General features: G+C 55.9%; 1 non-coding gene and 1 pseudogene across 1 annotated transcript; one reads left to right on the top strand and one right to left on the bottom strand.

Annotated features, from left to right (window-relative positions):
• Positions 1 to 22,713, top strand: part of LOC120375816 — a 647,258-nt pseudogene that overhangs the window by 325,572 nt on the left and 298,973 nt on the right.
• Positions 10,340 to 10,413, bottom strand: TRNAT-UGU. Its single transcript has one exon. It is a non-coding gene; the product is annotated as a tRNA-Thr (tRNA).

Here is a 22,713-nt window from a genome sequence, read left to right as displayed (position 1 = left end):
TTGCCTGACTCACAGATGGTGCAGGACAGAGCCATCTCCTGTCAATTGTCCTGGTTAATAGGAGCCATCAAGAGTCCAAACCACTATTAATGGCCCACACTTTGCATCATTACAACAGGACCTCAGAGTTATAGTTCATATTTCTAGTTTCAGATACAGGAATGATCGGTTTATACAAATAGGATGAACACACACAGTAGATTATAAGCTTTGTAATGATACCTTACAAGAGACCTTTTGCATGAAGCATAGTCCAGTCACTTTATATTCACACTCATTAGCATATTTTCATAAAATCACATGGAGTGCAACGTCACAGCAGGGAAAGGGTTTTACTGCAGCACCTGGGAGCAGTTGAGTTGCATGTTCAGGCTGTGGTATGAGTTCCTCCAGGTTTCTTGTAAGCAGACAGGGACCTTCGCGGGTGCTCCCGATACCGGAATGGCTCCGACACGATAAAGTGATGGGGATTGCATTTTCCTTTTTGTTTTCTGTATTTCCAATGACATTTCTGTTTGTGATTTTGTTTTGCTTTGTATAACTGTGTTTTCTCAGGGATTTGATATTTAACTGAAAAAAGAATAAGGTCTCAGGGCCGGATGGAGGAGCAGGCTGGGGCTAGGACTGCTAAGAGGCGAGAGTAGCAGGTTTTCTGCATTGTTTCCTGCCCTCATTTTCATGACTAGTTTCTCTTCTGCACGGAATTTGCTTTTTATGTGCAAGCCTGGCTAGCTCAGTTGGTAGAGCATCAGACTTTTAATCTGAGGTCCAGGGTTCAAGTCCTTGGTCCGGTAAAAAGAGAACAGTTCCCCACAAAAGGAAAGAAGGCATCTCTCCAAGATGTTATTTGACATCACCTTTTCCCCCAGGACTTGGCTTTTCACTAGGAAGGGCCATGTACTGCCAGGGACGGAAGGGCAACTTCCTCACATGCCCACTGGCCTTTCACAGTCTGGTTTAAGAAAGGCCTCTGGGAGCTGCAGCAAACTGCTGCAGGCCAACAGTGAGCAAAGGCAGAGCTGCTCCCACAGGGTCATCCACACCAGAGCTCAGCAGAGTTCTGGGGTTCCCTATTGGTCCCATTGTGTAAGAGCAGCACTCGGGGCTTTGAATCCTGCAATCTGAGGTGGAGTCTCAGTGGGATCTGAGGACAATTCCTGTTCCACAGACCCTGCTGGGTCTTCCAAGGCTCTATCTTGCTTTCTCAAAGGCCATGAAAGCCTGTCTTTTGTCCACTGGCTGTTGTGACTTGAGCACAAGAGGATGTTTGATCCAGAAGCCTGGCCATGCCTGGAGTCCTGTAGGTAGGGATGCGAGCTCCATTTCCTCTGAGTCCTGAAGCTGGGCTGCAGCCTGGCCTAGGAGGCAGCCCTATTGGTTGACCTACTGGCCCAAAGTCACTTGGGCGGCTTTGGTGTTCCCCAGGGATGCTGAAGGGCCTAAGGAAGGGAGGCTCAATACTCCCCCCTATCAGTCAGGGCGGAAAAGGAGGGCTGCAAGAGTGGGCAGGTTGATGTCTGGGCCTTCTCGCGTTCAGTTGGGGCGAGGTGGGGAAGGCAAACTGGGAGAAATGGTTGCTGACCTGTGAGGAATGGTTTGGCTGGTGGCGTAAGTGGACCTTGTCATTACCTACAAGGTTGTCATGCTCAAGACCCATCTGTGGGGAATTTCCTGAGCCATGTGTTTCCCCCTGCTCCACGAATGCTGCTAAGACCGAACACGATGGCCTTCCACTTCCTGTGGGGCAATAGGACGTCCCTACTTAGTCAGGAGAAGTGCGGCTTTTCTGCCATATTAGAAGGGGGGTTGAGTCTGGTGGGCCTTGAAGCCTTTTACGGCTCTACTTTTTTGTGTTTCAATTTTCAGTGGGTGGCTGAGCTGGAGGGCAGGTCAGGCCCAAGGGGAATGGTGGTGCAACCGCAAAGAACCCCACTAACTCTTCCGATATGGCTGTATTTTCTTTTTACCCCACTGGGTGCAGCACCAGGTATGGAATGGCCGATGATGGCAGAAGGGGGAGGAGATTAGGAAGCCCCCCTCCCCCGGTGTTCTTCTATTCCCACCTTACACCCTACAGGATTTTCAGTGGGTGGCTAGGTGGAAGGTGCTTCCAGGATGGCTTCATGCGCAACAGTGGCCACTCTCACAGCAGCGGTGGCCACAGCAGCGAGGCCCCCCTCCCTTTGGCTCAGTCTGAACAGAGGTCAATGTACCACTGGGTGAGACAGGCTAATTTTAGGGAGCTTCCTCTGATGGTGAGAAACTGTCCCCAGAACTTACTGACAGGAGCTTTAAAGTATTTGCAAAAAAATTCATCTCGCCTTCGTGGGTGCTCGCAATGATGCCCTTTTTGTGTGCCAGGGCTGACAAAAACATCCCAGACAGAGAAGCAGCAGGCCAAAAAAGTGCCATTTATATGCTGAAGTAGCTCAGCGCTGGACATCTAGAGGTTCCCTAGTTCAATCCCAGGCTTTGGCATGCTCTTTTGGTCCCTTTGTGTGCTGTGGTGGGATGTTTTCTGGAAGCACAGCAGTGCCTTTACCCACCATGAGTTCCTCATTTTGGGCTCCCAAGGAAGAAAAGACAGCATGGACTTGTGCACCGAGTTGGCCCACCTGACCTTTCTTTCTTCTCTTGCTCTTTCTCAGCAAGTGGAAGAAAAAGAAGCTCTGCCTCTAGCTGGAGTCAGAAGGGTGACGTAAGGATGACTTCCTGAATGCCGGCTCCAGTCCTTTGCTCTACCAGCTGACCTATCGAAGGGCTGCCACCTCTCTCTCCAGGTTCGCCCATCGGTGTGTTCAGAATGGAGAGGGGTCACTAGTGGTGTTCCCCAAGGGTCAGTCCTAGGACTAATCCTATTCAACTTATTCATAAATGATCTGGAGAAAGGGGTAAACAGGGAGGTGGCAAAGTTTGCAGATGATACTAAACTGCTCAAGATAGTTAAAACCAAAGCAGATTGTGAAGAACTTCAAAGAGATCTCACAAAACTAAGTGATTGGGCAACAAAATGGCAAATTAAATTTAATGTGGATAAATGTCAAGTAATGCACATTGGAAAAAATAACCCCAGCTATACATACAATATGATGGGGGCTAATTTAGCTACAACTAATCAGGAAAGAGATCTTGGAGTCATCATGGATAGTTCTCTGAAGATGACCACGCAGTGTGCAGTGCCAGTCAAAAAAGCAAACAGGATTTTAGGAATCATTAAAAAAAGGAGAATAAGATAGAGAATATCTTACTGCCTTTATATAAATCCATGGTAGACCCACATCTTGAATACTGCATATAGATGTGGTCTCCTCATTTCAAAAACGATATACTGGCACTAGAAAGGTTCAGAGAAGGGCAACTAAAATGGTTAGGGGTTTGGAACGGGTCCCATATGAGGAGAGATTAATGAGACTAGACCTTTTCAGCTTGGCAAAGAGAAGACTAAGGGGGGATATGATAGAGGTCTATAAAATCATGAGTGGTGTGGAGAAAGTGAATAAGGAAAAGTTACTTACTTGATCCCATAATATAAGATCTAGGGGCCACCAAATGAAATTAATAGGCAGCAGGTTTAAAACAAATACAAGGAAATTGTTCTTCACACAGACACAGTCAACATGTGGAACTCCTTGCCTGATGGGGTTGTGAAGGCTGGTGCTATAAGGGGGTTTAAAAGAGAACTAGATAAATTAGTAAGTTTCAGAATGGAAGCCATGTTAGTCTTTATCAGCAAAAAGAATGAGGAGTACTTGTGGCACCTAACAGACTAACAAATGTATTTGAGAAACAGCTCTGACATCATAATAAAAAAGGCTGACAAAGGAGGTGCTGTCGTCATCATGAATAGGTCGGAATATGAGCGAGAGGTACCTAGGCACCTCTCAAACACCACATTCTACAAGCCATTACCCTCTGATCCCACTGAGAGTTACCAAAAGAAATAACACCATCTGCTCAAGAAACTCCTGAAAAAGCACAGGAACAAATCTGCACAGACACCCCTAGAACCTCGACCAGGGTTATTCTATCTGCTACCCAAAATCCATAAACCTGGAAATCCTGGATGCCCCATCATCTCAGGCATTGGCACCCTGACAGCAGGATTGTTTGGCTATGTAGACTCCTCCTCAGGCCCTACTCTACCAGCACTCCCAGCTATCTTTGAGACACCACTGACTTCCTGAAACTACAATCCATTGGTGATCTTCCAGAAAACACCATCCTGGCCCCTATGGAGGAGAAGCCCTCTACACCAACATTCCACACAAAGATGGACTACAAGCCGTCAGGAACAGTATCCCGATAATGTCATGGCAAACCTGGTGGCTGAACTTTGTGACTTTGTCCTCACCCACAACTATTTCACATTTGGGGACAATGTATACTTTCAAGTCAGCGGCACTGCTATGGGTACTCACATGGCCCCACAGTATGCCAACGTTTTTATGGCTGACTTAGAACAACGCTTCCTCAGCTCTCGTCCCCTAACGCCCCTACTCTACTTGCCCTACACTGATGACATCTTCATCATCTGGACCCATGGAAAAGAAGCCCTTGAGGAATTCCACCATGAGTTCAACAATTTCCATCCACCATCAACCTCAGCCTGGACCAGTCCACACCAGAGATCCACTTCCTGGACACTACAGTGCTAGTAGCGATGGTCACATAAACACCACCTATACTGAAACCTACTGACCGCTATACTTACCTACATGCCTCCAGCTTCCATCCAGACCACTCCACACGATCCATTGTCTACAGCCAAGCTCTAAGATACAACCGCATTTACTCCAACCCCTCAAACAGAGACAAACACCTACAAGATCTCTATCAAGTGTTCTTAACTACAATACCCACCTGCTGAAGTGAAGAAACAGATTGACAGAGCCAGAAGAGTACCAGAAGTCACCTACTACAGGACAGGCCCAACACAGAAAGTAACAGAACCCCACTAGCCGTCACCTTCAGCACCCAACTAAAACCTCTCCAGCGCATCATCAAGGATCTACTACCTATCCTGAAGGACAATCCCTCACTCTCCCAGATCTTGGGAGACAGGCCAGTCCTTGCTTACAGACAGCCCCCAACCTGAAGCAAATACTTACCAGCAACCACACAACAAAAACACTAACCCAGGAACCTATCCTTGCAACAAAGCCCGTTGCCAACTCTGTCCACATATCTATTCAGGGGACACCATCATAGGACCTAATCACATCAGCCACGCCATCAGAGGCTCGTTCACCTGCACATCTACCAATGTGATATATTCCATCATGTGCCAGCAATGCCCCTCTGCCATGTACATTGGCCAAACCAGACAGTCTCTACATAAAAGAATAAATGGACACAAATCAGACATCAAGAATTATAACATTCAAAAACCAGTTGGAGAACACTTCAATCTCCCTGGTCACTTGATAACAGACCTAAATTCGCAATATTACAACAAAAAACCTTCAATAACAGACTCCCACGAGAGATGCTGAATTGGAATTAATTTGCAAACTGGACACCATTAAATTAGGCCTGAATAAAGACTGGGAGTGGATGGGTCATTACACAAAGTCAAACTATTTCTCCGTGTTTATTTGTCCCCCTACTGTTACTCACACCTTCCTGTCAACTGTTGGAAATGGCCGTCCCGATTATCACTACAAAGGTTTTTCTCCTGCTGATAATAGCTCACCTTAACTGCCCACTCTCATTATAGTGTGTATGGCAACACCCATTTTCGTGTTCTCTGTGTGTGTATATATATATATCTTCCTGCTGTATTTTCCACTGCATGCATCCGATGAAGTGGGTTTTAGCCCACAGCTTATGCTCAAATAAATTTGTTGGTCTCTAAGGTGCCACAAGTACTCCTGTTCTTTTGCAGATAAATTAATGGAGGTTAAGTCCATGAATGGCTATTAGCCAGGCTGGGTAAGGAATGGTGTCCCTAGCCTCTGTTTGTCAGAGGGTGGAGATGGATGGCAGGAGAGAGATCATTTGGTCATTACCTGTTAGGTTCGGTCCCTCTGGGGCACCTGGCATTGGCCACTGTTGGCAGATAGGATGCGGGGTTGGATGGACCTTTGGTCTGACCCAGTCTGGCCATTCTTATGTTCTTATGAAGGAGGGGCAGAGCACCACAACAGAGTTTCTGTAGTGTAGTGGTTATCATGTTTGCCTAACATGCAAAAGGTCCCTAGCCTGAAACCAGGCAGAAACGTGATGGTTTAACTTTCCCAGCTCCTACTGGCCTGTCCCTGATGTTGTAGGAGCAGCAGTGATTTCTTTCCTCAAAGGTCTGTTATACTTCCCCTGCTCCCACTTTTGTCTCCACTCCTCTCTGAATGCCTGTGAAGTGGCTTTTCCTCCCGTTCCCCCCTGGAATGCTTGTGGGATGAATGGGCTGGTTGAAGAGCAGAAGAGCTCCCAGGTAGACAAGGTGTCTGGGACTCTGATTAGGCAGCGATCAGACACCCAGAGCATGGACACGGCCCAAGGTGGAGTGTGACCAACCAGATGCAACCAAGTCATCTCTGGTCGCAGGCCATGAGGTGCAGGCCCTTAAAAGGGGAAGGGACCCTGTGCTCAGGAGAGCACTCACAAGCTTGTACCTCCAGTGAATGCCCTTCGCCGGACCGCCTGGCCAGTGGTTCACAGCGTTGCATTTCACTGTGCCTCAGGAGACTTACCTTCATTGCACCATCCATAGCTGCGCTGTGGGACACTTACCTTGCAGAATCCTGACATCTCAGTGCTGTGCCCGTCCTGGGAGTGTGAGTATGCAGTGTGAGTGTGACACCCCCTGCCCCCTTATTTTGAGCTTAGCTGTCAGTATAACAAATGTGCTGCTTTCTGCCAAACTCTGGTGGGTCATTTGTCCTCCCTAAGCTTACTAGCTGGCCCAATTTTGGGTAACACCTGTGATAAACTCAACCCCTGCAGGACAGAGGTTGGTGAAATGAGCTGAGAAAAAGCCTTGGCATCAGCAGGGGAAAGCTAGAGGATCTTGGCCAGTCACCTTTTGAAGCCTTGTGGCTTGGCTTCCTCTGCCCTTGGATGTTGGCCTATGGTGGCGGCTCTTGCTGCTGGCCTCCTTTGTGTGACTTGCCAAAGGAGGGAGTGAGGCAGGGATGGGGCAAAGAGGAAAGTCGAGCTGAGGAAGGCAGGGCAGAAGCTAAGCGCCTCAGTGCGGGCTAAGTGGGGTTAGTAGAGCACCACCAGTCATTCTGCAAAGCCTGGGGAGGTGCGGTTGGCTGCTGGGAGGCAGAATCCTGTGCCTGCCTCTTGGCTTCCCAGGGGTGGCTACTTGCAGCCCAGGAGAAGGATGGTTCTGGGTGAAAGGAAGACAAGCAAAGCTCTGGGAGGAAATTTGGAGTGCGGGGTGCTGGCTCGGCCCTGGGGGAGGGGGTTGGGGTTCAGGAGGGGTGGCGCTTACCCCGGGCACTGCAGCTCCCAAATTGACCCGTACACACAACCCTGCGGCAGCAGCTCCTAGGTGGGCAGGGCCAGGGAGTCTCCGTGCGCCGCTGCCTGCAGGCGCTGCCCCCAGAGCTCCCATTGGCTGCAGTTCCTGGCCAATGGGAGCTGCGGAGTTGGTACTCAGGGCAGAGGCAGTGAATGGAGACACTCCCCCACCCCAGGGGATGCTGGGACATGCCGGCCATTTCTGAGAGTGGCACGGAGGGACGGAGGCAGAGTGGGCAGGGAGACACCTCAGTGCTGCTGGCACATCTCTGCACACCCATTGGGGGAGGGGAGCAGAGGGCCTCCATGTGCTGCCTGGGGTAGGGGCAGTGCACAGAGCTGCCTCCCCTCCCGGGTCTATTACAGGAGTGGGTGGGTGGGGTCTTTTGGCCTGCAAGGTGCAGCAGGTCGCACTAGATGATCACACTGGTCCCTTCTGACCTTAAAGGCTCTGAGTCTAAAAGGGAGATGGAAGTAAAGGAAGTTTTTTAAAAAATAAACCAAACATTGTAATATCAGGATAACTCCACCAACTCATTGTATAGTCCTGCCCCTTCTTCCTCCACTGGGTGTTTAATGACCTGCAGCACATGGATTCTCTCATTCCATTGATAAACTGATACAATGTGACTGAAATTAAATCACTTCCCAGCAGAGAAAACATCACATCATTGCATTAGCTGGGAATTGAACCCAGGTCAAGTAGCTTGGAAGGTAGCTATGCTCACCACTATACCACCAATGCATCTGGCAAAAGTGTCACTTATGCTTGCCTAATGAGGTTAGACCAGCGTTGAAGAGATTTTTCTGCCTGTTAAAATGTACTGGATTCTCATCACTAAAAAAAACCACCTCCATCTTCACTTGGGTTTCAACCATCAGCCTTTCAATTAGCCACCAATGTTGTTAATCACAGGGTATGTCTACACTACAGGATTATTCGATTTTACAGTGCATCCGAGTTCAGATTGCTGTCCAGAGCAGTCACAATGGTGCACTGTGGGATGGCGCCTGGAGGCCAATACCATCGAATTGCGGCCACACTAACCCTAATCCGACATGGCAATACCGATTTCAGCGCTACTCCCCTTGTCGGGGAGGAGTACAGATATTGGTATTAAGAGCCCTTTATATCGATATAAAGGGCTTCATTGTGTGGACGGGTGCAGGGTTAATGCCCTTTAACACTGCTAAATTCGATATAAACTCACAGTGTTGACCGGGCCAGAGAGAGCAGCAGGTTTCCCATATTTTCTTGTTTTCTTTACTAGTTTCTCCTCTGCACCAACTTGCTCTTTTTCTTCATGAGCCTGGCTAGCTGAAGTGGGGATTCACCCATGAAAGCTCATACTTCAAAACCTCTGTTAGTTTATAAGGTGCCACAGGACTCTTTGCTGCTTTCAGTTGGTAGAGCATCAGACTTTTAATCTGAAGGTCCAGGGTTCAAGTCCCTGGTCAGGTGATAAACTACTCACCAAGATCTTACACTGTCTTTCCCATGTCCTCTTTGATGTTACTTTTTCTCTTCAGGATTTTCTCTTTACTCAGAAGGGCCTTTTTGTGTGTGGGTTTGAAGGGGCAACTTCCTGACAGCCCCTCTGTCCTTGCAGCCTGGAGGAATAAAGGCCTCTGGGCATAGAGCATGTTCTTTCCCTGCACAGACACACACAGACAAAGACACAGAATATCCCTAAGGAATTACAATCACCTGCTGCCTTCCCCTGTCCTGCTGGATCCCCAAATGAATATGCTCTTCAGCCTAAATCCATGTCCCCTCTTTTCCCAGTGCCCCTCAGACCCAACCCTCAGTCCCTCCTATGCTCACTGCTCCTCACTCCCAACCAGAGCCTGCTCCTCTTCACCCTTCTCCTCTGTCCCAACCCACAGCCCCCTCCTATTCCCGGTGCCCCTCAATCCCAATCCACAGGCCCCCCCCCTCCTCACCCTGCTCCGCACTCCCAACCCACAGCTCCCTCCTTCCTCCAGCAGCAGGTGCTTCAGGCCCCTCAGGAAGATTTTCTTGCAAGGTTTCGTGTATGAGTCTGCATGTGGATTTTACAGTATGTTGGAAATAGGTTGGGTTGCTTGCCGAAATGATCACTTTTGGCTGGTGTTGGATTCCCAGTCTCCATGTTATAGGGGCAGGAGAAATAAAGGGTTGTTATCCTTGTTGTGTGAACCAAGGGCAGCACAACTGTGCTTAGCAGACCCCGATTGAGGGACTCATCCTCAGTTCAATAGCACTTGCTAGGCAGGGGACATGGGTTCCAAAGCTGAGTGGGTTGGGGCTATGTCCATACTGTAATGAAACACTCATGGCTTTCCTGTGCCAGTGCAGGCTCCCAGGCTAGGGCCATGGGGTGGTAAATTTGCACCGGAGACATCTCAGCTCAAGCTCAATATTGGGCTCTGGGAGCCCTCAAGGTTGGAAGGGAGTTTAGCAAGCAAAAAAGATAAACTGGCAGGGGAGTATTACCCTGGACTTGACAGCATTTCTCCATTGGTCTGTCTGCTTTGGGGCAGGGACAATAACACGTCCTGCTGCATCTGTTATTTCAAAGGGCGGTTTAGGATTTTCATTCTCACACATGGTGCATGAAGCAGGACTCAACCCTCAGTGCAAACTAAATGAGCTGCCCACAGGTTCTGGCAGCCACAATGAGCCATTTGGTGTGAGAGCCCAGACCTGCCCCTGTCCCAGAGGGAGGGGGTCATCTGTGACAGGCTGGACCACTGACCTATCAGCTCTTAACTCTCAGTAATTCCATTATCAGTGCCTGTGAGTGTAATTGAAACAACCATATTGGGCTGGACCAAAGGCCCATTTAGTTCTCTGACAGCTGCCAATACCAGGTGCCCCAAGAGTTAGTCAAGAAGGCACCACTGGGAGTTGAACCCAGGATCTCCTGTTTACAAGACAGGTGTTTTAGCCAGCTAAGCCATGGTGCCTGCTTGTGGCTCAGGGACACTCTCTGCCCACACCTGACTCCTGCCATCCCCACTGGGGCCTGAAAAGCTTTGCTTGTGTTGGATTCTGCAAAGCAGAGGAGCAGGTGAGGTTTTCCTTGCAAGCTCTGTGTGTGTGTGTGTGTGTGTGTGACTCTTTGGCCAGGTCTGCACTACAAAGTTATTTCAGCATCATTATATTGCTCAGCTGTGTGAAAAACACACAACGCTCCCTCGGTCAGCAGCTTTTGGCTGGTGCACACACTGCAATGCCACGTCTGGCGACAAAATAAAACCACCTCGACAAGAGGCCTAGAGCTTTGTGCCAAATTGTCAGTGTAAATGCTGCTGGTCATTATATCACCATAACTGGTCTCCACCAGTATCCCACCATGAACTCGCCTGCCCTGCATTCCTGCTACAGAGGCCGGACCTCTCTCCTTTCATAGCTCCAGAAAGTTCTGACAGCTGAGCTGCTATCTACACCGGGATTAGGTTGATAGAACTGCATTGCCAGCCTAAGTAATGTAATTACACCAACCTAATTTCATAGTGTAGACCTGTCCAAAGAATCGCACACACACCTTGGGAGCAAAACTTCACCTGCTCCTCTGCTTTACAGAAGCCAAACACGAGCAACACTTGTAAGGGCCCAGTGGGGATTGGCAGAGAGTCAGGTGTGAGCAAACACGCTGCTTTAAGCAACAGTAGTTACCATGGCTTGGCTGGTTAAAGCACCTGTTTTGTAAACAAGAGATCCTGGGTTCAACTCCCGGTGGTACCTTAAAGACTGGCTTTGGAGCACCTGGTATTTGCTACTGTCAGAAGACAAGATTCAGAGATAGATGAACCTATGGTTTAAATTACACTCGCAGTCACTGATAAAGAGTTACTGAAAGTTTGGGTGTTAAGAGCTGATAGGTCAGTGGTCCAGTACCCTCAATGTGGTTTTAGCTGGAAACACACCTGGAGGACAAAGACTCAACTGAACTGATTCAGAAGAGAATAATAACAATAATACTTTCAAACCAAAGTCCCCAAACAGATTAGTACTGGTTTTTCAGTTTGGGGAATTTTTTTTCCCCAGTCAGACCTTGCCAAGGGAAGCAGGGAGAAAATGTTTGAGTTGCCTCCTTCAGAACAGCTTGGCCTAGACACTAGCTCTGGTTCACTGCTCTGGCCTTGCTCGGGTTGAGGTATTTTAATAATTTGGGCAGGTCCCATGGGTGATTGGAGGAGATGACGAGGATGTTACCTTTTGAGATATAAATTAAGAAATACAGGACTAGAGAATTTTTCTTTTTTTAAGAAATCTGGGATTTAAACATTTTATTTAAAGCAAGAGAGTTCTGAGTTTCTGAGAAGGTTTTTGTTTGCAAGAAGCAACATCATACCAAACGGGGACATGGTTGTCTACAAAGGAGGAGTAATGACTAAATGCATCCGATGAGGATGCGATTTGTACCCACGCATGCAGAGCACAATGGACTAGCAGTCCATCACCTTAACCACTCAGCCACCTCATCAGAACTATCAAGGAAAAGACAGGAGGAGAAATCTAAGGCCAGCAGAGCTAGGGACAATAAGGAGTTTTTAAATACTAAGTGGAAGCAGAGGCTGAATGAGCTCCCCCTTCACATCTAGTGAGGAGCTGGGGGAAAGACTTCAGGAACAGACCGTGTTTGCATAGACACACCTACTCTGCCTAGCTATGCAGCATGATGGGGCCGCTTTCCCAAAATGACCAGTTTTGGCTGGTGGCAGGTTACAAATCACTTTAGGATTGAGTGGAATGAAATGTTATTATCCTTCCTGCATGAGTGAAGGGCAGCAGAACATACCTACTCGGTCCTGATGGAGGGGTAGGTGGGTGAGGAATAGCTTTCACTGGACTTCATAGAAGTGATTGAGAACGTCATCCTAAAACAGTGGTCCCCAAACATTTCACACTGTGCCCTCTTATCCAGTTGGGGGAGGGCAAAACCAGAGCTTGAGGGATTCAGCCCTGGGTGGTGGAGCTCAGACTTTTGGCTTCAGCCCCAGGCACCAACAAGTCTAATACCAGCCTTGGTGACCCCATTAAAACAGGGTTATGACCCACTTTGGGGTCCTGACCCACAGCTTGAGAACCACTGCTCTATGCTGAGGGGAGAGAGTTTTCCTGTGGGTGTAGTTAATCCACTTCCCCAAGAGGTGGCAGCTATGTCAGTGGGAGAAGCTATATCGGTGGGTGTGCAAGCTGTGGTGTTTGCCATATTTAAGAAGTTTAATCAAACCCCATTTTTAAAACCACCTGTGGTCTGGGAATGGCAAAGGAGCTCGATGAAGCAGGGTTTGTCCTTCAAAGTCTTGGAGATCATGAGTCCATGGTCATGGGGGTATAGCTTAGTGGTACAGTGCTTGATGGTAGATCAAGTGATCCTTGATTCAAGCCCCAGTGTTCTCTTATAACCTTCTTTCTTTTTTTAAAAAAAAGGAAAACATTTTCATTTCCATTCTTCATTATGTTCAGGAGCTCCACTATACGGGGGTGCTTGATATGAATGTAAACACTCAACATTTCACTGTCCAAATGCACAAAAACCTAGCGAAGCTGTCCATCAGCTGAAATCAGTTCCAATCCTCTAACTGTCTAGTTTATGTTTTCATCAATTAAAAAAAAGGTATCATAGGAATGTACATTTGAAGATCCCTCTTCTCCAGGAGCTATGTTGTGCAGAAGAACAAGAGCCACATCCAGCTGCAGTTCAGGAGTCTGATGACCAAAGAGCCAATAAATGTTCTGAGGGATGGAGAAAAATGCCTTCTAGTGAGCTCAACCTGTTTCGCTTATCAAAAGAAGATTGAAAGGTGACTTCATTGAAGTGTTGAAGGGCCTTCATGGAGAGAATAGATTGGGTATTAAAGGGCTCTTTAATCTAGCAGAGAAAGGCATAACAAGACCCAGTGGCTGGAAGGTGAAAAGAGACAAATTCATATTACAACTAAGGCACAAATATTCAACAGCGAGGATGATTCACCACAGGAACAATCTACCAAGGAAAGTGGTGGATTCGCCATCTCCTGATGTCATTTCATGAAGACTAGATGCCTTTCTGGAATGTGTTTGCCCCAAAAGTAGCTCTTGTGTCATACAGGAGGCCTGTGATATGCAGGGGGGTCAGATTAGATGCTCTAATGGTCTCTTCTGGTCATAAAGTCGACCAATTTCTGAAAAACTGAGTGTAGCATTGGGAGCAGCGTCTGATGTTTTCCTGTCTAGCCGGCTTGCTGCCTAGAACGAACGCTCCTTGAGTGGGGTGATCCACAGGGAGTAGCTCAAACCTCCCAAGTGCCTGGGCAGGGGCAGGACAGTAGCACAGCAAGGGAGGGGTGTGGCAGTGACATCACAAAGGCCTTTTGCAGGACCTCAGACTATTGGTCAAAGGTGGTGGGGAGGTGGTGACCTCACAGAGAGATGCTGACATCAGCCAGGCAGGACAGGGGCGAGGGCCAGGAAACCTCAGAGACCCCTGTGGCTTTGCTTCAGCAAGTCTCCTTCTCAGGTCTCTCTCTGAGGACTGAGAGAGTATTTGGATTCACATATATAGGGAGTATTCGGGTTCACGGGGAGGGGAGCTCGGGCGGTTTGGGGGCAGGGCAGAGAGGGGATGGGCGGCACTTGGGGAGGGGAGCTCGGGAGTGTTGGGGCGGGGCAGAGAGGGGATGGGCGGCAGTGGGGAGGATCTCGGGGGTGTTTGGGGCGGGGCAGAGAGGGGATGGGCGGCACTGGGGAGGGGAGCTCGGGGGTGTTTGGGGCGGGGCAGAGAGGGGTGGCGGCACTGGGGAGGGAGCTCGGGGGTGTTGGGGCGGGGCAGAGAGGGGAGTGGCGGCCCTGGGGAGGGAGCTCGGGGTGTTGGGGGCAGGGCAGAGAGGGGATGGGCGGCACTGGGGAGGGGATCTCGGGGTTGGGGCGGGGCAGAAGAGGGGATGAGCGGCATTGGGGAGGGGAGCTGGGGGTGTTGGGGGCAGGGGAGGAGGATGGGCGGCACTGGGGAGGGGATCTCGGGTGTTAGGGGCGGGGCAGAGAGGGGATGGGCGCACTTGGGGAGGGAGCTCGGGGGTTGGGGACGGGGCAGAGAGGGGATGGGCGGCACTGGGGAGGGGAGCTCAGGGGTTGGGGCGGGGTCAGAGAGGAGGGGCGGCAGTGGGGAGGGGAGCTCGGGTGAAGAGGCGGCAATAGGGAAGGGGAGCTCGGGCGTGTTTGGGGCAGGGGCAGAGAGGGGATGGGCGGCGCTGGGCGAGTGGGACCACGGGGTGGGGTTGGGGGACAGACAGAGGGGATGGGCGGCACTGGGGAGGGGGAGCTCAGGGGTTGGGGCGGGGTCAGAGAGGGGAGGGGCGGCACTGGGGAGGAGCTGGGGGTTGGGGCGGGGCAGAGAGGGGATGGGCGGCAGTGGGGAGGAGCTCGGGGTTGGGGGTGGGGCAGAGAGGGGATGGGCGGCACTGGGGAGGGGAGCTTGGGGTTGGGGCGGGGCAGAGAGGGGATGGGCGGCACTTGGGGAGGAGCTCGGGGTTGGGGCGGGGAGGAGGAAGGGCGGCAGTGGGGAGGGAGCTCAGGGGTTGGGGCGGGGCAGAGAGGGGATGGGCGGCAGTGGGGAGGGGAGCTCGGGGTTGGGGCGGGGCAGAGAGGGGATGGGCGGCACTGGGGAGGGGAGCTCAGGGGTTGGGGCGGGGAGGAGGAGGCGGCACTGGGGAGGGGAGCTCGGGGTGTTGGGGCGGGGCAGAGAGGGGATGGGCGGCAGTGGGGAGGGAGCTCGGGGGTGTTGGGGCGGGGCAGGGAGGATGGGCGGCAGTGGGGAGGGAGCTCAGGGGTTGGAGGCGGGGCAGAGAGGGGATGGGCGGCACTGAGGAGAGGGGAGCTCGGGGGTTGGGGCGGGGTTAGGGAGGAGGAGGCGGCACTGGGGAGGGGATCTCAGGGGTTGGGGCGGGGCAGAAGAGGGGATGGGCGGCATTGGGGAGGGGAGCTCGGGGTGTTGGGGGCAGGGAGGAGGGGAGGGGCGGTGCTTGGGAGGCGGAGCTCGGGGTTGGGGCGGGGACAGAAAGGGGATGGGCGGCACTGGGGAGGGGAGCTCAGGGGTTGGGGCGGGGTCAGAGAGGGGAGGGGCGGCAATAGGGAAGGGGAGCTCGGGGGTGTTTGGGGCAGGGGCAGAGAGGGGATGGGCGGCGCTGGCGAGTGGGACCACGGGGTGGGGTTGGGGCGGGACAGAGAGGGGATGGGCGGCACTGGGGAGGAGCACGGGGTTGTGGGTGGGGCAGAAGAGGGGAGGCGGCACTGAGGAGGGGAGCTCGGGGGTTGGGGCGGGGTCAGAGAGGGGAGGGGCGGCACTGGGGAGGGGGAGCTCGGGGGTTGGGGCGGGGCAGAGAGGGGATGGGCGGCAGTGGGGAGGGGAGCTCGGGGGTTGGGGCGGGGCAGAGAGGGGATGGGCGGCACTGGGGAGGGGAGCCTGGGGGTGGTTGGGGTGGGGGCAGAGAGGGGATGGGCGGCAGTGGGGAGGGAGCTCGGGGGTTGGGGCGGGGCAGAGAGGGATGGGCGGCAGTGGGGAGGGAGCTCGAGGGGTTGGGGCGGGGCAGAGAGGGGATGGGCGGCAGTGGGGAGGGGAGCACGGGGTTGGGGCGGGGCAGGAGGGGAGGGGAGCTGGGGGTTGGGGCGGGGCAGAGAGGGGATGGGCGGAACTGGGGAGGGGAGCTCGGGGGTTGAGGGCGGGCAGAGAGGGATGGGCGGAACTGGGGAGGGAGCTCGGGGGTTGGGGTGGGGCAGGAGGGGATGGGCGGAACTGGGGAGGGGAGCTCGGGGTGTTTGGGCTGCTCAGGAGCCGCCTCATGAACGCCTCAGGGCCACGTGACGCCCTCGAAACTCCGCCTCCCGAGACAGCCAATAGGAAGAGGAGGCAGAGCCCTGACCAATGGGAGCGCAGAAGAAACCTTCCCGGCCAGTTCCAGTGTGAGGTTGGGGCTGCAGTGACCAGACCCCCAGCAGGGTGCAGCGGGGGTCTGCACTGACCAGACCCCAGCAGGGTGCAGCGGGGGCTGCAGTGACCAGAGCCCCAGCAGGGTGCATGGGGCTGCAGTGACCAGAGCCCCAGCAGGGTGCAGCGGGGGCTGCAGTGACCAGAGCCCCAGCAGGGTGCATGGGGCTGCAGTGACCAGAGACCCCAGCAGGGTGCATCGGGGGGGGGGGGCTGCAGTGACCAGAGACCCCAGCAGGGTGCAGCGGGGCTGCACTGACCAGACCCCAGCAGGGTGCAGCGGGGGCTGCACTGACCAGACCCCAGCAGGGGCTGCCGGCCGGGGTTCCTGCAGGCTGGTGCCATTCACAGGAGACCCGCACAGCCTGACCCCACCCCTGTCCGAGCTCCCGCCCTGCCCCCAGCCCACTGCCTCTTGAGCAGTCCCCTGCGGTGTCACCACTACCCCGGCTGTGTCCCCGCAGCTTCCCAGCCCCCAGCTCCTCCGGTGGCCCCCACACTTCCTCCCTGCAGCCTGCCCCATTCCCCTGAGTCCCAGCTTCACCCCCGACATCTCTCCAACCCACCTCCCCATCGCAGCCCCTGCCCCCAGTGCCCGGCCCTGCTCCCGGGGCAGAGGCCCCCACCCCGGCCACTCCACTCCCCACAATGGGCAGCTGCTGGCGCTGAGGAAGGGGGTCTGGGCCAGGCCAGGTGCTGGGCCGATCCTGGTGAAAGAGAGACGAGCCGGCAAGGCTGAGAGGCCCTCCCTTGTCTGGGGACAGGGCTCCACAATTTGGCCAGTGTCACCCTCCCCATCCAGAGGAGACGTCCGCTCCCAGCAGGCCGTGCTCCATCTCCACCCCGCAGGGGGGAGCCCCCAGTCCAGCAGTGCCCCCCACCCCGCCCCCCTCAGCCGCCCAGCCGGGAACCGGCCCCGTCTCCCCGGCGAGGGCTGCAGGACTCCTGCCCCGCAGCACCAGCCTCCCCATGTCCCGGGGTGGGGTGGGAAGGGGATTCCTTCTTCCCATTGCCCAGATCCCACCCCACCCCGGGCTGCCCAGACGGGAGCCAGGGGCTGCAGCAGTTGGCTGCTTCCCCAGGGCTACCAAGGAGCCACCAGGAGAAGGGACGAGATTCTCCACGGTGCTGCAGCCGTTCACACTGGGACCCGTCTCACACGGGGAAACTGAGGCACCAGGGAGGCGAGATGGGCTGCACCAGCTCAGATTGGGAGTCTGTGGGAGAGCCAGGAATAGAACCCAGGAGTCCTGGCTCCATGGGCAGCAGGACTCCTCCACTTGGGGAGGTGGCGGGCCCTGACTGTGGCCCTGCCCCAAGGCCTGCTGCCACTCAGCCTCCTCCTGCCAAAGCCCCGCCCACACGCCCTCCACCCCGCCGACACTCCCCTTCAGCCCCGCCCACACGCCCCTTCAGCCCCGCCCACACGCCTCAGGACCCCTTTGTTCCACTCCCTGACCCCGCCCACCTCTCACGTCTCTTCCCGAGGCCCTGCCACTTGTGCCTCTTCGCCCCACCCCAAGGCCCCCACCTGCCTCTCTGCCGTTTGCACCCCGGCCTCTCCCACGGCCCCATGTGGCCGGATGGAGCTGGGAAAGGGCGAAGTGAGGATGGGGCCTTGCGGGAGAGGACAGTGGGAGCAGGGCCTCTGGGTGGAGCACGGGCCAGGTGCCTCCCCTGGGCCCCTTATACCCACCGCCCCTGCCTGGCTCCCGGCCTCCCCGGCTCGAACCACGAGACCCATCGGCACTGGGACAATTGGTAAAGTGGGAGGTGCTGAGAGCCAGTGAACAAACCTGTAAACCCTGCACAGGATGGAAACCACTTCAAGCCGGGGGGGGCACCACGACTGGCCCCCACTCCCTTCCCAGAGCTAGCGGTGGGACCCGGATACCCTGGCTCCCAACCCCCACTCTAACCACTAGCCTGCACTGCCCTGCCAGAGCTGGGGAGAAGAACCAGGAGTCCTGGCTCCCAGCCCGGCCGTGGGTGGAGCAGGACGTACTGGCCATGGGCTCAGCTGGGCATCACTTACCATCAGGCTGGATGGTATCCCAGTGCTGACCTCCAGCCCCACAGCTCTGCTGGTGCCCCTCACTCCCGACCTGCAGCCCCTTGATTCCCCCCAGCACTGACGGTGCCCCTCACTCTCGACCCGCAGCCCCTGCTATCCTAGTCCTGACCTCCAGACTCACAGCTCTGCCGGTGCCCCTCACTCCCGACATGCAGCCCCTGCTATCCCAGTCCTGACCTCCAGACCCCCAGCTCTAGTGGTGCCCCTCACTCCCGACCCGCAGCCCCTGCTATCCTAGTCCTGACCTCCAGACTCACAGCTCTGCCGGTGCCCCTCACTCCCGACCCGCAGCCCCTGCTTTCCCAGTCCTGACCTCCAGACTCACAGCTCTGCTGGTGCCCCTCACTCCCGACCCGCAGCCCCTTAGGCGTACACCAGCTCTGACGGTGCCCCTCACTCCTGACCCGCAGACCCCTGGGTTCCCTTCAGCTCTACCGGTGCCCCTCACTCCCGTCCCGCAGCCCCCTGGGTTCCCCCCAGCTCTAGTGGTGCCCCTCACTCCTGACCCGCAGCCCCTGCTATCCCAGTCCTGATCTCCACACCCACAGCTCTGCTGGTGCCCCTCACTCCCGACCCGCAGCCCCTACTATCCCAGACCTGACCTCCAGACTCACAGCTCTGCTGGTGCCCCTCACTCCCGAACCGCAGCCCCTCCTATCCCAATCCTGATCTCTACACCCACAGCTCTGCTGGTGCCCCTCCCCCCCGACCCGCAGCCCCCTAGTCTCCCTCCAGCTCTGCCGGTGCCCCTCATTCCTGACCCGCAGCCCCTGCTATCCCAGTCCTGACTCCAGACTCACAGTTCTGCTGCTGCCCCCTACTCCCGACCCGGAGCCCCTTAGGCGTCCACCAGCTCTGACGGTGCCCCTCACTCCCGACCCGCAGCCCCCTGGTCTCCCTCCTGCTCTGCTGCTGCCCCTCACTCCCGACCCGCAGCCCCTCCTATCCCAATCCTGATCTCCAGATCCACAGCTCTGCTGGTGCCCCTCACTCCCGACTTGCAGCGACTGGGCTTCCCGCAGAGCTCCCAAGTCACTGTGCTGCCGGTGCCCCTCACTCCTGACCCACAGACCCCTGGGCTTCCTTCAGCTCTACCGGTGCCCCTCACTCCCGACCCGCAGCCCCTGGGTTCCCCAGCTCTAGTGGTGCCCCTCACTCCTGACCCGCAGCCCCTGCTATCCCAGTCCTGACCTCCAGACTCACAGTTCTGCTGCTGCCCCTCACTCCCGACCCGCAGCCCCTCCTATCCCAATCCTGATCTCCACACCAAGAGCTCTGCTGGTGCCCCTCACTCCCGACCCACAGCCCCCTGGATTTCCCACTGAGCTCCCCAGTTACTGCGCTGCCAGTGCCCCTCACTCCCGACCCGCAGCCCCTACTATCCCAGTCCTGACCTCCAGCCTCACAGCTCTGCTGGTGCCCCTCACTCCCGACCCGCAGCCCCCTCGATTCCTCGCTGAGCTCCCCAGTTACTGTGCTGCTGGTGCCCCTCACTCCCGACCCGCAGCCCCTGCTATCCCAGTCCTGACCTCCAGACTCTCAGCTCTGCTGGTGCCCCTCACTCCCGACCCGCAGCCCCTTAGGCGTCAACCAGCTCTGACGGTGCCCCTCACTCCCGACCCGCAGCCCCTGCTATCCCAGTCCTGACCTCCAGACTCTCAGCTCTGCTGGTGCCCCTCACTCCCGACCCGCATGGGTCACCCCTGGAGCAGGTTAAAGCTGCAGGTTGACAGTGGGGTTGCTGCCCCTGTGAACAGCTGCTGTAGCACCGCCTGGGCAGGACAGGGAGACCCAGTTATACCCCTCCCCCGCCCCAGCCTGTATCGGCGGATGGGAGCGCTCACACCCTGGGGCCCCTGACTTGGGACGGAGGGAGTCCCCCGTGCACCAGGGATGCTGTAAGGGCGAACAGGGGCACCCACCCACGCACCCGAGATCTTCTAGGGGGGGAGAGTGGCCCCCACACACCCAGGATCTTGTAGGGGGGGACAAGGGCATCCACACTCCGGTATCCTCTGCAGAGGGACGGACACCCACACACCCAGGATTCTGTATGGGGGGCAGAGGTACCCGGACACCTGGGCTCCTGGACAGGGGATGGGGGGCACCGAAACATCCGGGATCTTACCTGGCCGGACAGCGGCGCCTGCAGCTCGACATGAGACGGGTGCGCGGGGAGCAGAAGCATTTCCCAGGTCCAGGCGGTCCCCAGCTGACCAAGGCACAGAGCTCACAAGCAGAGTTTCAAGCTCCAGCTGCCAGGCAGCAAAATAAGCAGGGCTCCCTGGCTGGTGCCTGTGATCCCAGCGCCTGGGGAGGCTGAGGTTGGCGGATCACTTGCGCTCAGGAGTTCTGGGCTGCAGGGGGCTGTGCCGATCGGGTGTCTGCATTACGTTCAGCATCAATATGGTGATCCCTGGGAAGCTCAGGGTCTCCAGGTTGTCTAAAGAGGGGTGAACTGGCCCAGGTCAGAAATGGAGCAGGTCAAAACTCCTGTGCTGATCAGTAGTGGGATGGCACCTGTGAATAGTCCCTGCAGTGTAGCCTGGGCAAGACAGTGAGACATGGTCTCTTTTAAGACCCCCCCCCCCGCAGAGCCTGGAGGGGGTATGGGAGCACCCACACGCTGGGGATTCTGACTTGGGGGGAGGGACGCCCCCCTGCACATGGATCTTGAAAAGGGGAACAGAAACACCCACACACCACAGAGCCTGGATGGGGGCAGGGGAACCACACACGGGAGCTAGTTCATGGGGTGGGGGACACACCCATATGCTCCGTTGCACCATTCTTAATGAGAAGAACGGGGGCATCCACACAACACGGATCCTTAATGAGCTGGGGGACACCCACACACTCCACTATTAACCAGGAGGGACAGGGGCACCAGACACCCCCCGTAGCGTGGAGAACACCCACATCCACCGGATCCCTCATGGGGGGTAAGACAGAGGGGATTATAATGGGGCCCAGCGCACCCACGCACCAGGGATTGTTAAGGGTTGAAGGGACAGGGACACCCACACACACTGAGATCACGTCCTTGGAGGAACGCAAACCCTCCACAGAAGGACCTGGTCTGTTCCATGATGGCAGCCCAGCCTGGGTGAGTCAAAGTCTCTTTTTATACAGGCACGCCCCAGCCCCCGCCCGGCCCCGCCCCCGGGCTCGCGCCGGGACCTGGAGGCTGCAGCTCCGCAGCGGGGGCGGGGCCGGGCACGGGGGGGGTTAATGAAGGTCTCTCCCGCCGCGATCTGCGCATGCCCAGAGCCCCAGCGGCACAAACCTTCTCCGGCCGGGAGAGGCTCCAACGGCCCTGCACGAGCCAGGCAGAACCGCAGCTCCCAGCGCGCGTTCACCCTCCGGCTCCGCCTCCCTGTCCGACGTCACTTCCGGTCCAGGGAGAGTCCGGAACTACATCTCCCAGCCTGCCTCGGGGGCGCGTCCGCCCTCTCCAGCCCGGGTAAGGGAGGGGTCAGCAGTTGGAACTGCGCATGCTCCGTGCGAGCCCCGCTGGGGGCGGGAGAACAAAACTGCTGCTGCCGCCTCCGTGTGAGCCGGTGAGTGAGAGACCCCGGGGGGGGGGCGGGCACGTGACTCTGCCCCGGGGAACCTGGGAGAAGCCTCGGAGCCGCCTCGGGGGGGGGGTCATGGGGGCGGGTAATTTGAACTGTTTTGTGCAGCCAGGAAATTCCCCCGGGGGGGGGGTCAGTTCACTGAATCCTGCCCTGTTTGTGCCACGTCCTCCCACGTACAAAGTCTGTCAAGTTTTTCCCCTTTTCTCTCGTTATCACCCGGGGCTATAAAATCCAGGGAGATCCCCCCCCCCCCCCGATGATCAGCTCTCTGATCTCCCCCCATATTGCCCTGGTCTCCCCACACTTCTCAAGTGTCCATTTAAAATCTCTCCCATGGGGGTTCCCCCCCCCCTGTTTTACCTGCAGCGATTTGTCCTTGTCCGGGTGGGAAATTGTCGCCCTGGGTCAGTCCCCAGCACGTGGCAGCCCCTGGCGGGGGTGCGAGGCCGTTTCTCGGCCCGGGCGGGGGCGGGCGGGGCACCGGTCCCCCGTGGGGGCTGCCCGGACCCCGGTTGCCCGCTCCCGGTTACTGCCCCCAACTACCAACCCAGCCACCAGCCACCCGCCCATCCCCCACTGCTGCCCCCGTCCCTCATCCAGGGACCTGCCAGCTCCCCCTTTGCCCTCTTAAAGCAGCTCCTCA

Source organism: Mauremys reevesii, linkage group 12 (genome assembly GCF_016161935.1).
Source record: "Mauremys reevesii isolate NIE-2019 linkage group 12, ASM1616193v1, whole genome shotgun sequence".
Classification (NCBI taxonomy): domain Eukaryota; kingdom Metazoa; phylum Chordata; order Testudines; family Geoemydidae; genus Mauremys; species Mauremys reevesii.
The sequence above is the reverse complement of the archived record's forward strand: the minus strand, read 5'-3'. Positions and strand labels throughout refer to the sequence as shown.